Source organism: Plecotus auritus (genome assembly GCF_963455305.1).
Source record: "Plecotus auritus genome assembly, chromosome: 1".
Taxonomy (NCBI): Eukaryota; Metazoa; Chordata; class Mammalia; order Chiroptera; family Vespertilionidae; genus Plecotus; species Plecotus auritus.
The window spans coordinates 43897830-43910455 of record NC_137770.1 but is presented as its reverse complement, the minus strand read 5'-3'; the positions used below and the strand labels follow the sequence as shown (position 1 = coordinate 43910455).

General features: G+C 41.5%; 1 protein-coding gene across 5 annotated transcripts in view; it reads left to right on the top strand.

Moving 5' to 3' along the window:
- STYX (serine/threonine/tyrosine interacting protein) overlaps positions 1 to 12626 on the top strand; it is a 204035-nt gene that overhangs the window by 61000 nt on the left and 130409 nt on the right. The window lies entirely within an intron of this gene.

The window sequence follows — 12626 nt, the reverse complement described above, 5'->3', positions numbered from 1 at the left end:
AGAAGAAAAGGCCTTTCTATAAATTCCCATTTCCAAAGCGTTTTTTACCCAAGCAGCACGTGTACCCATTTTACTGATTACGAAACAAGTTCGGTAATTTAACAAAGTTCCATAGTTAGTAACCCCCCTTTCTTGCCTTGTAGCATAAATTTGCAAAGTATTTGGGACTAAAACAATATTGTTCAGAGAATTAACACTGTGTATAGTCTGCCAGAAATTGTATATTTTCCTTTTGAGATTTACATTTCAATTAACTCTTTTATTGATTCATGCATTTTCACAATTTAAAACATCAGTGTGGCTGATGGCATTCACATCTCTGCATCCATCCTTGTTTTTACCCATACATACAAAAGAATATATGAGACAAAAATAAACACCACTAGCTTAAGAAATATATAGCCTTCTTTTCTTACCAGACTCTGACCCTGTGTTTTCTTTATTTATTTTTATTTTTTAATCTTTATTGTTTAGATTATTACAAATGTTCCTCTTCCCCCCCCCATAGCTCCCCTCCACCCGATTTCACACACCCCCCTCATTCCCTTACCCCCCGCCACTGTCTTCATCCATAGGTGTAAGATTTTTGTCCAATTTCTTCCTGCACCCCTCACACCCCTTTACCCCCGAGAATTGTCAGTCCACTCCCTTTCTATGCCCCTGATTCTATTATATTCATCAGTTTATTCTGTTCATCAGATTTTTTATTCACTTGATTTTTAGATTCACTTGTTGATAGGTATGTATTTGTTGTTCATAATTTTTATCTTTACCTTTTTCTTCTTCTTCCTCTTCTTAAAGAATACCTTTCAGCATTTCATATAATACTGATTTGGTGGTGATGAACTCCTTTAGCTTTTTCTTGTCTGTGAAGCTCTTTATCTGACCTTCAATACCGAATGATAGCTTTGCTGGGTAATCTTGGTTGTAGGTTCTTGCTTTTCATCACTTTGAATATTTCTTGCCACTCCCTTCTGGCCTGCATGGTTTCTGTTCAGAAATCAGCTGACAGTCGTATGGGTGCTCCCTTGTAGGTAACTGTTTTTCTCTTGCTGCTTTCAATATTCTCTCTTTGTCTTTTGCCCTTGGCATTTTAATTATGATGTGTCTTGTGGTCCTCTTTGGAGTACTCTTGTTTGGGGTTCTGTGCACTTCCTGGACTTGTAAGTCTATTTCTTTCACCAGGTAGGGAAGTTTTCTGTCATTATTTCTTCTAATAGGTTTTCAATATTTTGTGCTCTCTCTTCTTCTGGCACCCCCATAATTTGGATGTTGGTACGCTTAAAGTTGTCCCAGAGGCTCCTTACACTATCTTCATATTTTTGGATTCTTTTTTCTTTTTGTTTTTCTGGTTGGGTGTTTTTTGCTTCCTCATATTTCAAATCTTTGGTTTGATTCTTGGGATCCTTTGGTTTACTGTTGAATTTCTGTATATTATTCTTTATTTCAGACAGTGTATGCTTAATTTCTGACTGGTCCTTTTCCATTTTTTTTTTTGGCATTCTAATTAAGATCCTTAAAGGTCTCACTAAGTTCCTCAGAGGTTTCTAGAAAATTCTTGAGTAACCTTATAACTGTGGTTTTGAACTCTATATCCAGTAGTTTGCTTTCCTCCATTTCTTTCATTTGTGACCTGTTTCTTTGTCTCTGCATTTTGGTTGCTTCCCTGTGTTGATAGAGTGGCTTTGTGTGCTAGATGTCCTATAGCGCCCAGTGGCTCAGCTTCCCCAGTTACCTGAGGTGGACACTCTTGGTGCACCCCTTTGTGGGCTGTGTGCACAGTCTTGTTGTAGTTAAGCCTTGATTGTTGTTGGTATCACTGGGAGGAATTGACCTCCAGGCCAATTGGCTGTGAGGACCAGCTGTGTCTATGTTGGGAGAACTTCTGTGCTGGAGACACCCTTATGGGGCAAGACTTGCTTCAGTGGGGCTTTGGTGCTCACTGAGTCTGCCCCCTGAGTGTGCCCCTTATGGATCTGAGGAGTTGTAATCTGGATGGTCCTACTCTGACCCCTGGGTACACTGGCTCTTGGATCTCCAAGGAGATGCTAATTTAGCCTCTGCCTGAGGCCACCCAGCAGGAGCTACAGAGAGATCTGCAGATTCCTCTTCTTTGTCTGGGGTTTGGAGTTGCCCAGATGAGGCCCAGCTGTGAAGCAATGCAAGCTGCTATGGGGCCTTGGGCCTTCTTTTGGATGTTCTGGGTCTCTCTGACTCAACTGCAGTTTGTTAGGTAATTTTAGATTGCAAAGGGCCAGGCCATTCTTATGCAAAAGCCTCTGTGCACAGCTTGGGTGGGGTGGGGTCTCAGGGAATCCACAGGGCGGAGCAAACAGCTATGGCTAATCCTCAGCCCTGCCTTAAGAGGCCCCTGTGTCTCAGTGTCCCTCGGTAATTGCTGCAAGCACCTCTGAGAGAAAGCAGCCCTCGAGTTCTGCCCGCTGCCAGACTGTCCAGTGTCTCCCCGTATGAGTCTGGGTCCCCAGAGTCTTGCCTGGAACTGGAGTTCAGAGCAGTTGGGAGCTTGTGTCTCCCTCCAGACTGAAAAAGACAACCGCGTCCTCAGTTGCCAGCCCTTTCTGCGTGCGCACCTCCGTACCTCTGCACTTTACTTCTGCAGCTCCTGTGAGTCTCAGTGTGCTTTTCTCTTTCCTTCTAGTTGTAGAATTTCCACTCTGCCAGCCTTCCTGTGGTTCTGGATGATGTCCGTTTTGTCTTTTAGTTGTAGTTTTGAAGTGGTTGTGCGAGGCAGCAAGTTCAGGTGTTTACCTATGCCGCCATCTTGGTTTCTCCTGGCCCTGTGTTTTCAATAAGTTTCTCCTGACCAACAAAATCCTGTAAATTTTCCAATTGAGCGAAGAGTGAAACAATTATAAACTGTATCACAGAACACAGGAGTTCTAAGAAGCACCCCGAACGATCTGCATTCCAGACATTCTCCTCCTTACCCCCTTTGTGCCATAGGAACCCAATTTCTCCTTAATAGTCAAATTCAGTCACTCCAGCCAGTAAAGTGGCCCCCTTCTTTGCCTTTTGGTTTACTTGCAATAGGAGCCCAACATAGATTGGTGACAACCACAACTTCTATTTTAATGGAATCATTGGTGTGTCCTCTAATGATTTTTATTTATTTTATGGATTTCTAAATTGAAATATAATTGACATATAGCATGTATTAGTTTTAGGTGTAAAACATAATGATTCAATATATATATTTATTGCAAACTGATTACTTCATAGTTAATATCCATCACCACACAAAGTTACAAATTTGTTTTTCTCCTGTGAAGAGAATTAAGAGCTACTCTCAGCAACTTGCAAGTGTACAATACAGTAGTATTAGCTATAGTCACCATCCCCAGGACTTATTTATCTTATTAACTAGAAGTTTGTACCTTTGGACCAGCTTCATCCATTTCACTTATCAACCACCTGCACCTCTGGCAACCTCCAATCAGTTCTCTGTATCTATGAGGTCTATGAGAGGTGTGTGTGTGTGTGTGTGTGTGTGTGTGTTTTAAGGAATTGACAGATATGAGATCATACAGTATTGTCTTTCTCTGTCTGACTTATTTCACCTAGCCCAGTGGTCAGCAAACCGCAGCTCATGAGCCACTTGCGGCTCTTTGGCCCCTTGAGTGTGGCTCTTCCACAAAATACCATGGCCTGGGCGAGTCTATTTTGAAGAAGTGGCGTTAGAAGAAGTTTAAGTTTAAAAAATTGGGCTCTCAAAAGAAATTTCAATCATTGTACTGTTGATATTTGGCTCTGTTGACTAATGAGTTTGCTGACCAATGACCTAGAGTAATGCCCTTAAGCTTTATCCTTGTTGCAAATCACTTCCCTTTTATGACTGAATAATGTTCCATTATGAATATATATCACATCTTCTTTATCCATTCATTTGTTGATTGACATTTAGGTTGTTTCCATATATTCCCTATTATAAATAACTAGAGGCCCAGTGCATGAAATTGGTGCACGGGGGATGTGTCCCTCAGCCCAGCCTGCACCCTCTGCAATCTGGGACCCTTCGAGGGATGTCCGACTGCCCGTTTAGGCCCGACCCCGGTAGGATTGGGCCTAAACGGGCAGTCGGACATCCCTCTCACAATCCAGGACTGCTGGCTCCCCAACTGCTCGCCTGCCTGCCTCCCTAATTGTCCCTAACCGCTTCTGCCTTCCAGCCTGATCACCCTCTAACCACTCCCCTGCCAGCCTGATTGATGCCTAACTGCTCCCCTGCAGGTCTGGTCACCCCTAACTGCCCTCCCCTGCAGGTCTGGTCACCCCTAACTGCCCTCCCCTGCAGGCCTGGTCACCCCTAACTGCTCTCCCCTGCAGGCCTGGGTCCCCCCCAACTGCCCTTCCCTGCAGACCCAATCGCCCCCAACTTCCCTCCTCTGCTGGCCTGGTCACCCCTAACTGCCCTCTCCTGCAGGCTTTATCACCCCCAACTGCCCTTCCTTGCAGGCCTGGTCCCTCCCAACTCCCCTCCCCTGCTGGCCATTTTGTGGCGGCCATCTTGTGTCCACATGGGGGTAGCCATCTTTGACCACGTGGGGGCAGCCATCTTACGTGTTGGAGCGATGGTTAATTTGCATATTACTCTTTTATTAGATAGGAATAGATAGGATAGAGGCCTGGTGCATGGGTGGGGGCCAGCTGGTTTGCCCTGAAGGGTGTCCCTGATCAGGGTGGGGGTTCCCTTGTGGTGTGGGGAGGCCTGGGCCAGGGGCCTGTGGTGGTTTGCAGGCTGGCCACGCCCCCCGGCGACCCAAGTGGAGGCCCTGGTATCTGGGATTTATTTATCTTCTATAATTGAAACTTTGTAGCCTTGAGCGGAGCCAAGCCTCCTGCTTGCTCTGTGGCCGCAGCCATTTTTGTTGGGATTTATTTATCTTCTATAATTGAAACTTTGTAGCCTTGAATGGAGGCCTAGGCCAGCCAGGGTGTGTGGAAAGCTTGGCTTCCTCCATTACCGGGGAAACCCAAACCTCCTGCTCACTCAGTGGCCGCAGCCATCTTGGTTGGGTTAATTTGCATACTTGATCCTGATTGGCTGGTGGGCATGGCTTGTGGATGTAGCAGAGTGATGGTTAATTTGCATATTACTCTTTTATTACATAGGATGCTGCAAAGAACATGGGGTACAGAAATCTTTTCTGGGTAGGGATTTTGTTTCCTTGAGATAAATACCCAGAAGTAGGATTGCAAGATCATGTGTGGGAACCCTAATCAGAGTACGCCAGATGATCAAGGTCAATTTGCCTTACCCATGCGTGCAGGTGAGGACACAGCAATGTTATTAGGTGAAAGGCCCCTTTGCCCTATGCAGGTGTGAGGGCAATGACTCAGTAGTAGAAATATATGTACTGTGCAAGCGCACCCTTATGTAACCTGTTTATGTTCATGTAGCACCAGCGTGTATCACTGATTGGTATGAGGCCTCTTTTGTTTGAGTGTGTCTATAAGTCGCCACTGACCAGTCAGTGCATGGCTGCTTTGTTTGTAATAAAGCAGTCCCACTGACCTCTTCCCTGAGTGTTTTTCCAGTTCCCTGCTCCCAGAAGGGTCAAGTCCCTGGCTGAGGAGCTGTGCTCCCAACAATATGGTAGTTCTATTTTTTATTTTTCAAGAAACCTCCATACTGTTTTTCATAGTGGCTGCACCAATTTACATTCCCACCAACAGTGCACAAGGGTTTTCCTTTTCTCCACAGGCTTGCCAACATTTGTTATTTTTTTTTGTCTTTTTGATAATAGCCATTCTAACAGGTGTAAGGTGATACCTTATTGTGGTTTCAATTTGGATTTCCCTGAGAAGTAATGATGTTTAGCACTTCTTTATGTATCTATTAGCCATCTGTATGTCTTCTTTATAAAAATGTTTATTCAGAGTCTCTGCCCATTTTTAAATCAGGTTTTGTTTTTTTTTTTTGCTATTGAGTTGTGTAAGTTCTTTATATATTTTGGAGGTTTTTTTTTTTATTAATGGTTCAATCAGTCTGATCAGATTTTCTGTTTCTTTATGATTCAGTCTTAGTAGGTTGTATGTTTCTAGGAATTTACCAATTTCTTTTAGGTTGTCCACTTTGTTGGTGTGTAATGTTCATAATAGTCACTTACGGTTCTTTGTATTTATCCGATATCAAGATGTTTTATGTAAGCCTCATGTTAACCATGTCTCCTCTTTCATGTCTGATTTTAAGTCCTCTCTTTTCTTGGTAAGTCTTAGCTAAAGGTTTGTCAATTTTGTTTATCTTTTTAAAAAAACCACCTCTTATTTTCTATTGTCTTAGTCTATATTTTCTTTATTTACACTTTGATCTTTGTTGTTTTCTTCCTTCTATTAACTTTAGGCAGTTCGTTGGGTTGTTTATTTGAGATCTTTCTTATTTTGGCATTAATTACTATGGACTTCTCTCTTAGAACTGTTTTTGCTACATTCCATAAGTTTTGGTATACTGTATTTTCATTTTCATTTGTCTTAGGGTATTTTTTATTTCTCTTTTTATTTCTTCATTGACTATTGGCTGTTCAGTAGCATGTTGTTTAATCTCCATATATTTGTGAATTTTTAGTTTTCTTTTTGTAATTTATTTATTAAAAAATGTATCTTTACTGATTTCAGAGAGGAATGGGAAAGGGAGAGAGTGATAGAAATATCAATAATGAGAGGGAATCATTGATTGGCTGCCTCCTGCATGCCCCATACTGGGGATCAAGCCTGAAACCCTGGGCATGTGCCCCGACCAGGAATTGAACTGTGACCTCCTGGTTCTTAAGTTGACGCTCAACCACTGATCCACATTGGCCAGGCTGTAATTGATTTTTAGTTTCATACCATTGTGGTCCAAGAAAGTGCTTTCTATGATTTTGATCTTAAAAGTATTAAGACTCATTTTACGGCCCAATATAAGATCTGTCCTAAGCCAGTGGTCGGCAAACTGCGGCTCGTGAGCCACATGCAGCTCTTTGGCCCCTTGAGTGTGGCTCTTCCACAAAATACCACGGCCTGGGTGAGTCTATTTTGAAGAAGTGGCATTAGTAGAAGTTTAAGTTTAAAAAATTTGGCTCTCAAAAGAAATTTCAATCGTTGTTGATATTTGGCTCTGTTGACTAATGAGTTTGCTGACCACTGTCCTAAAGGATATTCCATGTGTGCTTGAGAGAATATATATTCTGTTGCTTTGGGATGAATTATGTCATTTGGCTCAATTTGTTGTTGAAGTCCAATGTTTCTTTATTGACTTTCTAACTGGATTATCTATCCTTTGATGAAAGTGGGGGTATTAAATTCTCCTACTATTATTGTATTACTGTCTATTTCCCCTTTTTGTCTGTTAATATTTGCTTGATATATTTAGACTAGAGGCCCAGTGCACGAAATTTGTGCACTGAGCGGGTGTCCCTCAGCCCAGCCTGCACCGTCTCCAATCTGGGACTCCTCGGAGGATGTTCGACTGCCAGCAGTTGGACATTCCTCTCACAATCCGGGACTGCTGGCTCCTAACTGCTCGCCTGCCTGCCAGTCTGATCGCCCCCTAACCACTCCCCTGCTGGCCTGATTGACACCTAACTGCTCCCCTGCCGGCCCAATCGCCCCCAACTGCCCTTCCCTGCAGGCCTGGTCCCCCCAACTGCCCTCCCCTGAAGGCCTGATCACCCCCAACAGCCCTCTCCTGCCGGCCAGCTTGTGACAATGTGGGGGTGGCCATCTTGTGATGATGTGGGGGCGGCCATCTTGTGGCAGCCATCTTGTGATGACATGGGGCGCCATCTTGTGGCGGCCATCTTGTGATGACATGGGGTGTCCATCTTGTGACGACATGGGGTGGCCATCTTGTGATGCGAGGGCATGAGGGTCAATTTGCTTATTACCTCTTTATTATATAGGATGCTCCTATGTTGGGTGCATAAATATTTACAAATGTTATATTCTCCTGTTGGATTGACCCCTTTATTATTACACAATGAACTTCTTTGTCTCTTATAGTTTTGTCTTAAAGTCTATTTTGTCTGATATGAATAAAGCTACCCCAGCTTTCTCTTGGTTTCCATTTGCATTGAATATCTTTTCCACGCCTTCATTTTCAGTCTGTATGTGTTCTTACATCTGACATGGGTCTCTTGTGGGCAGCATATCAATGAGTCTCATATAATAATCTGTTCACCCACTCTGTATCTTTTCGTTGGAGAATATAGTTCATTTGCACTTAAAGTTATTATTGATAGGTATGTACTATTTGACATTTTTTTCATTGTTAACTGACTTTCATAATTTCTTTATTCCTTTCTTATTCTTTTGATCTGTTTTTTTGTGATTGGATGATTTTATGTAGTGATATGCTTTCTTAGATTCCTATATCTGTTGTGCATCTACTATAGGTTTTTGCTTTATGGTTAACATGAGGCTTACATAAAACATCATATATATATATATATATAAAGTCTTAGAAGTTGCTAACAATGTAAATAAAGTCTTAGAAGTTGCTAACAATGTAAATTCAAAAGCATTCTAAAACTATATTTTTACTCTCCCCCTAAACATCTTACATTTTTGATGTCACAGTTTATATCTTTTTATCTGTGCATCCATTAACAAATTATTATGGTTATAGTTTTTGGTACTTTTTGGGGGTTTTTTTGGTCTTCATAACTAGATTTTTAAGTGAATAACCATCACCATTACTTTAGATTATTCTGAATTTAACTCTATATTTACTTTAACCAGTGAGATTTATACTTTCATTTGCTTTTCTGTAAATAATTAGTACCCTTTTATCAACTTAGTGAAGTCCCTTTAACATTTCTTATAAGGCCAGTGTAGCTCCCAGTAGTTGATGGTATGCAATTTCTTCAGCTTTTGCTTGTCTGGAAAACTCTCCTTTATTCTGGACAACTTTGTTAGGTAGAATATTCTTGGTTGGCAGTGTCTTTTCTTTCTTTCAGCACTTTGAATATATCATGTCACTCCCTCTGTCCTGCAAAGTCTGCTGAAAAATCTGCTGATAGTCTTATGGGGGTTCCCTTATAACAGGTTGTTTTTCTCTTGCTGCTTTTAATATTCTCTCCTTGTCTTTTTTTTTTTTTTTAATGTATTTTATTGATTTTTACAGAGAGGAAAGGAGACGGATAGAGAGTTAGAAACATCGATGAGAGAGAAACATCGATCAGCTGCCTCCTGCACACCTCCCACTGGGGATGTGCCCGCAACCAAGGTACATGCCCTTAACCGGAATCGAACCTGGAACCCTTCAATCCGCAGGCTGATGCTCTATCCACTGAGCCAAACCGGTTAGAGCTCTTCTTGTCTTTTTTAAAAAAACATATTTTATTGATTTTTCACAGAGAGGAGGGGAGAAGGATAGAGAGCCAGAAACATCGATGAGAGAGAAACATTGATCAGCTGCCTCCTGCACACTCCCCACTGGGGATGTGCCCGCAACCAAGGTACACGCCCTTGACCAGAATCGAACCTCGGACCCTTCAGTTCGCAGACCGACGCTCTATCCACTGAGCCAAACCAGTCAGGGCTCTAGCAGCATCTTTTAAAATATGTGAATATAATTCTATCAGGGGAAGACTTTGAGATGGGCATTTCTGTCTGCTCCCTATGTACTGAGTCCTGGGGCTGTGTGGGGGAAAGAGGCTAGCCAGTTAAGAACGGTTTCTTCTTTTGTCCACAAGCTCCTTTCTTAGAGACATCAGTGACCTGGAGTTCGGTATAGCATAACTGTGATGTCTGCCACCCTACCCAGTCTCTGGATAGGGTGCTGCTAAGTCCCTATGTGTGTGTTAATTAGATGCCTGCCCCTAGGGCTGCAGCCGTGAACTAATAACCTCTTTCACAGAAAGACTGGGTATTTCTGTCGGTTGCCTCTGTGCTGTGCCCTTAGGAACGATTTCTCTCCTACTTGTTACAGACCTGTGGGATCTGCACACAGAGCCTTCGCTGGCCACCAGAGCCAGGCAACCAAGGGCATCCTCTGGGTGGCAGATGCAAGAACCATCGTGCCAGACATTGCATGAACTCCTTTTGCTCCTCAGGCAGAAGCTTTTAAGGTCAGCCAGTTGCCTCTCTCACGGAAAGCCTGAGAGCCTTTCATTCTGCTGCTTCTACACTGGGCCCTGGGTGGTTAGCCACAGTGAATTCCCGTGAGCCCTGTAAGAACTGTTTTCTGGTTCACTATAGCCTTGTGTGTCTTGTAGGGGCAAGCCCTGCTGGCTTTCAAAACTAGGTGTTTTGGGGCCCGTCTCTCAGGTGGAAGTCTTAAAAGTTGTAATGCCGGCTCTGAGGTCCACACCCTTTGCTCTTGAGGGAGTCTGGGAATTGTGAGTTCCCTCCCGGTTGTGTGTTGGTGGGTTGCTATGCCAAGTGTAGGGTTTATGGTGAGGATCTGTTATTTAGCCTCTTCTACCCATTCCAAGTGGGTATTTTCTTGTTTGCTGCTGTGTAGAAGTCACTCAACTAGTTTCTGAATTTCACTGAGAGGAAATTGTTCCTTATGTAGCTGTAGATTTGATGTGTTCGTGGGAGGAGGTGAGTTCAAGAGCTAGAACAACATTTTATGGGTTCTTTTTTTTTTTTTAAACTATTATGGATTCTTATAAGAAATGCTATATCACAAACATTTTTGATGGCACAGATAATCTTATTATGTGGAAATACTTTGATATTAGTGATTGAATCGAAAATGATTCAGCAATGTTGGACTCAATGAGAAGTTTTAAGAGTACCTTCACCAATTTATTTCATTCATGTTTTCCTCTTAATGTTTGCACAAGAATTAGATATAACAATCCATGTCTAATTAAGGGTTCTTTTAATAGGTATTAAGAAAAGTTCCAAGTAATAAGGAAGAATGTGTTATAGTTTTTAGTTGGCCACATTGTTTCTTCCATAGTGGTATGTAAATTAATGCTGCATCTTACATGCATGTAAATGAAAAAGAAGCATGTTATAGTTTTTAATTGGCTACATTGTTTCTTTCTTAGTGGTATGTAAACTAATGGTGTGTCTTACAATGTTTCTTAAGATTTGAATACAGAACATACCTTAAAATAATAATTCTCTAAACATGTTCACAAATTATTTTATTTGATCTTTATATGAATACTCTGAAATAAGGTGGGCATTATTATTTCCATAGGCAAATGAAACTCAGGTAATTTTGATTTTCTTATAGCCTCACCTATTTTGTTTTATAGACTTTTGAACGTGAGCTAATAAAATAGTTCAGTAATTTATTTTCTATAACAGTAAGCCACAAATTTAAAGCATTTCTATTGTTGAATAGATCATGTTACATAATGACACCATTTTGAAAGTCTATGATATTATAAATGAAAGATGGGAGTTAAGCATAGGGAGACTTATGTGTGAAGTTAAGGAATACTCAGATATGACAGAAATTCCTGGAAGGGAACAAAAGATCAAACTTGGGAGAAATGTGTGGTATGGAAAGTATCTTAAATCTAGGCAAGGTGCTTTTTTGCTATTCATTGTCATATTATTATAGATTTAGGTCTTATTGTTTAGTCCTTCAATGGTGGTTCATTTTCTCCTACATGCTGTGCCTTCAAATTATATAGCTGCCAATAGTTACTGCTTAGTAGTCAGCTTCTTGCTTCCAAGCAAAAAAACAACAACAAAAACCAACTCTGAAAGAATTGTTAGTTTACAGAATCAACGGGGAGCTGGAGAACCAGACTCAGGGAATTGGACAGAGGCCAAGAGAACCTAGGCAGCCAAGGACACAGCCAAGGTCACGCTGTGGGAGTAGCTTTGCTAGATCGTCACACCATCGTGCACTATACTCAGGTGACACACATGCACCTGGCTGCCCAGAGTCTGGGACAACCAATATTTTGGACTTTTGGTTTACTCCTGTTAAGAATTCTACTAGGCCCTGACTGGTTTGGCTCAGTGGATAGAGCGTCAGCCTGGGGACTGAAAGGTCCCAGGTTCGATTCCTGTCAAGGGCATGTACCTTGGTTGCGGGCACAGCCCCAGTAGGGGTATGCAGGAGGCAGCTGATCGATGTTTCTCTCTCATCGATGTTTCTAACTCTCTATCCCTCTCCCTTCCTCTCTGTAAAATATCAATAAAATATATTTAAAAAAAAAAAAAAAAAAAGCTACTAGTAGCCAAATGGGGATTAAGTTTCTGGGCAGCCAGGAAAACGAGAGATACATCTGATTATTGTATATTTTGCCGTATATATTTTGTTTAAATAGGATTGAATAGAACATTTTAAATATACATTTAATAAAGCCATTTTTAGCTATAAGGAGTTGTTCTATTATTATTGCTTTTCTTTTTTTTTTTACGGTGGTTATTTAATTAACACCAAAAGTTAAAATAAATAGAGTGTTTTTTCTCCTAGGAAACTAATCCAATTTTATCATGAAGTATAATATGATTCACCTTATTTGCTGGAATTCACCTATAAAACCAGGTATGCCTACAGATTGGTAGAGAGTCATTCTTAGATATTCCTTGATTACACCAGTTTCCAGGGGTTACTTTAACGCCGGTGGTCTTGATTCAGCATCTAAAAGGGTTCAGCAATCTGGAGAAGGGCTGTGCGTAAATTAAATAAGAGTCCAGAGACGAAACAT